The sequence below is a fragment of the Amblyomma mixtum genome, chromosome 5, assembly GCF_055824585.1.
Source record: "Amblyomma mixtum isolate Tamu chromosome 5, ASM5582458v1, whole genome shotgun sequence".
Taxonomy (NCBI): Eukaryota; Metazoa; Arthropoda; class Arachnida; order Ixodida; family Ixodidae; genus Amblyomma; species Amblyomma mixtum.
This window is the reverse complement of record NC_143016.1, coordinates 86,318,763-86,325,693: the sequence shown is the minus strand read 5'-3', so window position 1 is coordinate 86,325,693 and position 6,931 is coordinate 86,318,763.

Sequence of the window (6,931 nt, the reverse complement as noted above, 5' to 3'; positions counted from 1 at the left end):
CACACGGACTGTCCAGGACACGCCGACTTCATCAAGAACATGATCTGCGGCACAAGTCAGATGGATGGCGCTGTTCTTGTAGTCGCCGCTGACGATGGCTGCATGCCGCAGACGCGTGAGCATCTTTTCGTCTGCAAGCAGCTGGGAGTGAGAAAGATAATAGGATTTGTCAACAAGGCGGACATTGTGGACAAGGACATGCTCGAACTCGTGGAGCTCGAGCTTCGCGACTTGCTCGCAGAGTACAAGTTCGAGAATTCCGACGCGTCGCCCGTAGTGTGGGGATCTGCGCTGAGGGCCATGGAAGGCGACGAGTCCGAGTATGGTCTGCCGTCCGTGCGCAAGCTCCTTTCTCAAATGGACACTTTCTTCACACCACCGGAGCGCGACACAACTGGTCCTCTGCTCATGCCCCTGGAGAACGCGCTGAACGTCCGGGGAAGGGGCACGGTAGTCGTGGGCACACTGTTGAGGGGAACAATGCGCAAAGGCGAGGCGGTAGAAATTGTTGGCTTTGACCATACTATCCGCACGGTGATCACAGAAATACAGCGTTTCAACAGGCCCATTGACGTTTGTCAGGCCGGTGACCACGTCGGATGCTTAGTTCGCGGCGTGAAGACAGACGATGTTGAACGTGGAATGACCATCGTTGCCCCTGGATCGGCGCCGTTGGGGAACCGCTTTACTGCGCAGCTTTATCTGTTAAGCAAAGAAGAGGGTGGCAGGTCAAAGCCTGTATCGAAGAAATACATCATGCCCATGTACTGTCGTACGTGGACAATGCCGTGTCGCGTAGATGTAGTTGGAGACAGCATGCTTATGCCAGGGGAGTTTGGTGAGGTAGAGCTCACGTTACCTAAGAAGATGTTGATGGTTACAGGTCAGAACTTTTCAATCCGTGAAGAGAAGCGGACTGTTGCAACTGGAATTATCAGCAAGATGCTTCCAAATGTTGTGGCCACCACTGGCCAAGTTGGCAAGATTGACCTTAGCAATGTAGAAAAATAAATTTCAAGAAATGTCGAAACCATTGTTAGAACTTCTGTCAGGACATAGTGACATACATCCTGCATTATGCATAAAATGTGTGTATTTTTACCTCCCCCTACTTGTTTCATTTCATTTTTCATTACTGCTTATTATTGAGTAACTGTCAAGTCATTATTCTTCGTACAAAAGTTAGAGCAAAACACAAGACACTCACAAGAAAGGCGGACAGGACAACGCGCTTCCGCCTTTCTCGTGAGTGTCTTTTGTTTTGCGCTAACTTTTGTACGAAGAATAATGCACCGACTAGCCCAGCAACAAGTGTCACGTCATCATGAAATTAAGGAAAACTTGCAAAGAATGTGGTGCACCTAACAGATAGCAAGTGGCTTGCTGTAATTACTGGATATTGAGAGAGGGATAGTCTGAAGTTGTAAAGAATTAGGTGAAGTTCAGAAATTTGTTGGCATGTGTCAGTCAAAGTTTGTCTAGCGGAGAGGTAACTTAAAGGTTATTGTTATTTATTTATTTAATCATACTGTTAACCCTCATTTGAGGGTCGTGACAGGGAGGGAACAAAAGCAATTTGTTCAAAGCACTAATACGTACCAAAAACCACAAATATGGTTCATTATAACGACGGACATTTCGAGTCAGTAGTGTAAAAACAACATTCAAATTCAAATACTGTTACGATGGAGCTAATAACATGGAAAAAAAAATACTACAAATGGTACATACAAAAAGGGAGGTTAGCTCTGATTAAAATATTGGCCAAGATTTGATTGAAAAGCTGTCATGCAGACACTATGTACAACATGAGCAGGCAGACCATTCCCCAGCTGTATTGCACCAGGAAAGAAGGAACATTGAAAGACGTCGGTGCGCGCAAAGTAAGGACGTATTGTGAGATCATGATTCAATCGGGCGCTACGTTTGGCTGGATGATGCAGGTACCTGTGTCTGTCAATCTTTAATTTCCTATGCAGTATCGGTACAAAAATTTCAAACTTTGTTTTTGTCTCCTGGTTCTTCATACTATGGCTTTTCATGACGTTCCTCACTGAATATCTCACTCAACTCACACACTGTTGGTGCGTGGTCTTGCAAAGTTATGGTTGGTTGGTTGGTTTATGGGGTTTAACGTCCCAAAGCGACTAAGGCTATGAGAGACGCCGTAGTGGAGGGCTCCGGAAATTTCGACCACCTGGGGTTCTTTAACGTGCACTGACATCGCACAGTACACGGACCTCTAGAATTTCTCCCCCAAAGAAATTCAACCGCCGTGGCCGGGATCTAACTCGCGTCTTTCGGGTCAGCAGCCAAGCACCATAACCACAGAGCCACCGCGGCGGCTCGCAAAGTTATGATACAGCATTTTGGTTTGTTTATTTTGTGTGCTTAAGGCTCTTTGATACTAGCATTTTGGAATGAGAAGGTGTCCACAAATGGTAAACAAAAATGCTTCTAACTGGGACTAGAATATGTGCCCCGTTCAAGTTTTGCTTGTGTTCTAAAAACTGGTGGCATCTATTTGTGGACCTCTTCAACGTAGTCACCTAATTAGTGAGTGCACACGTGCAGAGAAAGTCTGATTTTTTCACTAACTCTTGCTGTACAAATGGCAAAAAAAAAATGGTCAATTTGCGTAGTTAGGCTAAATGCAAATTAGGTGCACTAGCATTTTGGTTTTAACTTCTGTTCCAGTGTTCAGATTCAGTATTCACAGATGGCAGTTGTTCGGATAGTGACAATGGGTTAAGGCCCATATATGTGGAATTGGTCATTCTCTACATTCATAGACACCCGGGAATCTTCCTACCAATCCTGGCGCAGTGGTACAGCGGTCAAGCGATGCGCCACTGCCCGTCTATGGCAGGTGCTGCCATTGGTGGGGCTTGGTTTGCTTGGGTTGGGTAGCGATCCAGGTTGCTCTTCGCGAGCACTCTCTCACGATTAATTGAGCTGCTGCCTGACACGGTGGGCAGGTGAGCAGCCTGCCACAAAACAGGTTTCAGACAAACACAACGGCTAAATAAGGGGAATGGCCACTACAAGTGATAGTGTACTAAAGAAATGCAACCAAATCATGGCTTTGGCTCTCAGCACTTGGTGCGTTTTGACTCAGTGCGATGTGTTCTATTGTCATCATTTCTTTCCCTTCTAAATTGTGGGTAATCAGCATCGAACAAGACAAATTTATGAACTTGTTTGACAGGGCATACTTTCTACATACCGTGTAGCATGCACATGTCATTACAAGTGCTGAGGATGCATGGACTGGCTGTATTGTGGCATTAGACTGCTTAAAGAATTTGTTGGCTTGCAGAACAATGAAACGGCTAGTCAGCATCAAAAATGCATATAGAATACTATCCAAGATGGCAAGATGGCAGTGGGCTTGACTACAGTCAAGCCCACTAATAACAATAATGGTTATAACAATATATTGGATATAACAATGGTCAGTCATGGCACCATCAGCTTTACCATGTGTTCTATGGTAAAATAAACTGCTTATAGCAATGCTGTCAAGGCACATTATTGTTTATAACAATTAAATTTGGCAATTGAGTGTCAACCATTATAAAAAAAACAAGGAAATGCTACAACCACACCAGCAAAACCATGCTTACAACACAAAAGCGCGCGCGTGTGGGGCCGACCAATGGACTAAGCCGGCACAGCGACGCCATGAAAGCAAAAGAACCTGTGAATGCGTTCCCCTGAGCAAAAGGCCTATGCAGAGAAGAAAGTAGGGAGCATGATAGGGAGCCTTGGTGGAACAGTCCATTATTAACGTTTCTGAGGGGTGCGCCACTCGCAGAAAAAATGTGCAGACGCGTTTTTCTTTGTTTTTACACTCTGGGCTATGGCTGGAACTGGCAGCGCATACGTTGTCCCATCTTCCGCTGTTCTTCACTAACTTCCCCACGGTCCCCACTTAACAAATTTCGCGTGTCCCAGGGGCAGGCGTCATCGTGTCAGGCGAGCTGCTGCATTGCTGCATTGGCTACACGCGCCATGCGTATCCCTAATCAGTCTGTGCAGTGCGCGTGTGTGCAGCCAGTGTGGTTTTTCACTTGTCAGCTGTCACCGCACCCTTAGTTCTGCATGCTTCTTGAATTTCCCGTAAGAATCACTTCTGGAAAGCCGGCTTGATTCCTGTGACGTGGAGGTCCGCGAAGCTCCCGGTGGTGCAGTGATGGCGGTGCTTCGGTTATCGGTCAACCGTGAACATTGTACCGGTTCCCTGAAGTTCGAATTAACGAGCTTTTACAGGCATTAGAACAATCAAACCTCTCCGAGTATTTACTGTCAATAAATGCTCTGAAGTTTGTCTTTTCTTTTTTTTTTCGGCACAACCCTGTTATAACAATTATTGGTTATAACAATGATATTTCCATGGCACTTGAATATTGTTATAAATGGGCTTGACTGTATATGCATAGAACTGCACGTAAAACATATCAATTTCTGTTGGTAACCTTTTGGCCCTGCTACAGAGCTACGATTTATTTTATAAAAAGCAAAAATAAAGAAAACCCCAAGCAAGTGTCTAAACGCTCATGTGATTATGCCTCACACGACCTATACTGAACGTTAGCATCACAGCCATCGTCAGGCTGTTGGAACCAAAGCAGCATGAATGAAGAAATTTAGTTATAAATTACTTAGTAGACATAGCTGCCATATTCGCCTATAGCTGCTAAATAATTTAAAACTGAACTTCTTCTCGTGCTGTTTCGGTTTCAACAGGCCAATGATGGCTTTGATGTTAAAGTTCAGTGTAGGTCACACGAGGCATGAAAAGTCTGTGATATTATCACTGCATTGTTGTTTTAATTCACAGCGGCACTAAAGCCAGCCTGCCTTAAGAGCCAGAATGAAACGAATAAAGAAGTAGAGATTATATAGCAGTTTTTCCAGGCCTCACGTGGCCTATACTGAACTCTGACGTCACAGCGATCGTTTGGTTATTGAAACTGAAACAGTATGAGAGAAGAAATCCGGTTATGAATTATTTAGCCATTTTAGGCGCATGCGATGTAGTGATCAACATGTGCTAATGCCTTGCGCATCATCACAAAGCAGAAAACACGCAACTAAAATTTGGTGCCTATTCTCCTTTAAAAATGTCTGTGAAAATTTATGCAAAAAAAAAATAACTTTGGTTGTGCATTTAAAAAATGGCATAACTTTTGAAGGACATATGTCCCCAAAGTGCATGCACAACACGATATTTAAAAATTGTACCCACAACACCAATTTGCTCTTTTAACTATGGTGCGACTTGAGGCAGGCATCGTTTGCATATTAGTTTTTGGGTTTCAAACTGAGAAAAAGGTCTGAAAACATGCTTTCTCTCCATAACCTCTAGACAACAAATTGGAAAAAAAGAGGTCTTATTTTTAAGCAGTTCAGCCACACTAGCACTGTTAGTGTTGGACAAGCTTTGCTTGTGTGCACCCTAATTTTTGGAGTATGAGAAAGCTGGCAGCCACTTTCCGAATATACTGAAAATACGACAATGTCTCGTTTCTCTGTCAGGCCACAAAAGTACACGTTTTCAGCAACACTAAACCAGGTGTATTCTGCAAATTGTGGGGCTTAATGTCCCAAAGCGATTCATGGGCTGTGACAGATGGCATAGTGGAGGGCTGTGGAATAATTTCGACTGTCTGGGGTTCTTTGTTCACTGATATTGCACAGCACATGGGCATTTTTGTATTTCACCTCCATCAAAATATGGCCGCCATAGCCGAGATCGAGCCTGTGACCTTGGGATCAGCAGCTGAATGCCAGAGCCACTAAGCCACTGCGATGGCCTAGTATATTTTGTAATGTGGCACCCAAACACACCAAAAACTCTCTGATAACGAGGATGGACTTTCAGGTGCCTGCAGAAAGCAAGAAGAAAAGGAGGACAATAAAGGAATGTGAAAGAATAGCTTCATAATGAAGTAAAAAGAATGACAAACACCATCAGGCTCATCTTTAATGGTTAGACTTCACATCATACGTCATTGCAGCCTACATCTGTCACAAATGTCTCTGATTGGTCGAGAAAGGTCACATCACCTTGTGACATCACCACAGCTTGCCCATCACGAGAGGTGGCAATTAAATTAATTCACTTAAATTCAACTCAATTACCCACCACGGCACTGCACATCATGCAGTTTATGTCCCGAGTTAGTCACAAAAGTCACTGATTGGTCGCGAGGACGATGATGTCACAAGGTTACATGATCACGGCGTGAAAAGTAAAACCTGAAAAACAAGGAGGCAATGTGCAACTGGCACAGGATGAGACAAGAAGGTTGGAACCTCTTCTCTGCAGTCTCATTCAGCGCATGATTATGTGAGTGAAAATCAAAATACAATGACAGAGAAAACATTGTGCATAGTGTATGCGGTGAAAGAACTGACACAGACACATAAATATGTAGTAGCAATATTGCTTTTAATGCTGTCATATTCTATGCTTAAGGTGACTTATGTGTCCCCACAATTATTGGACCGCAATTGTGTGTATACACATCAAATTGCAGTTTCTGAAAACACTGTTTTTGTGCCCTTAAAGAACATTTTTGCAGCAACCATTCACCGTGAATTTTTTTTTTTGATTATATAATGCCTGGTACACGTACTGAAGAGGAACAATTGCATTTAGTGAAAGCTTTATTTGCTAAGAAACCTTACTTTGCATGAAATGCAAAAATTGAACTACCAGCATTAAAAATTTATTTAGGAACAACAGCAAAAGTATCAAAATTTATGGGACAAGTATCAGTGCTGTAGCATAACTAGTTGCGAAGTGTTCCTTACTGAAGAAAAAAAATTCAGATTTATTTTTGAGTAAAGTCAGCATGCTTTGATTACTTTCTATTGAAACTTTGTAAGCAGTAAAATTACGTATAATAAGCGGTGTGCAATT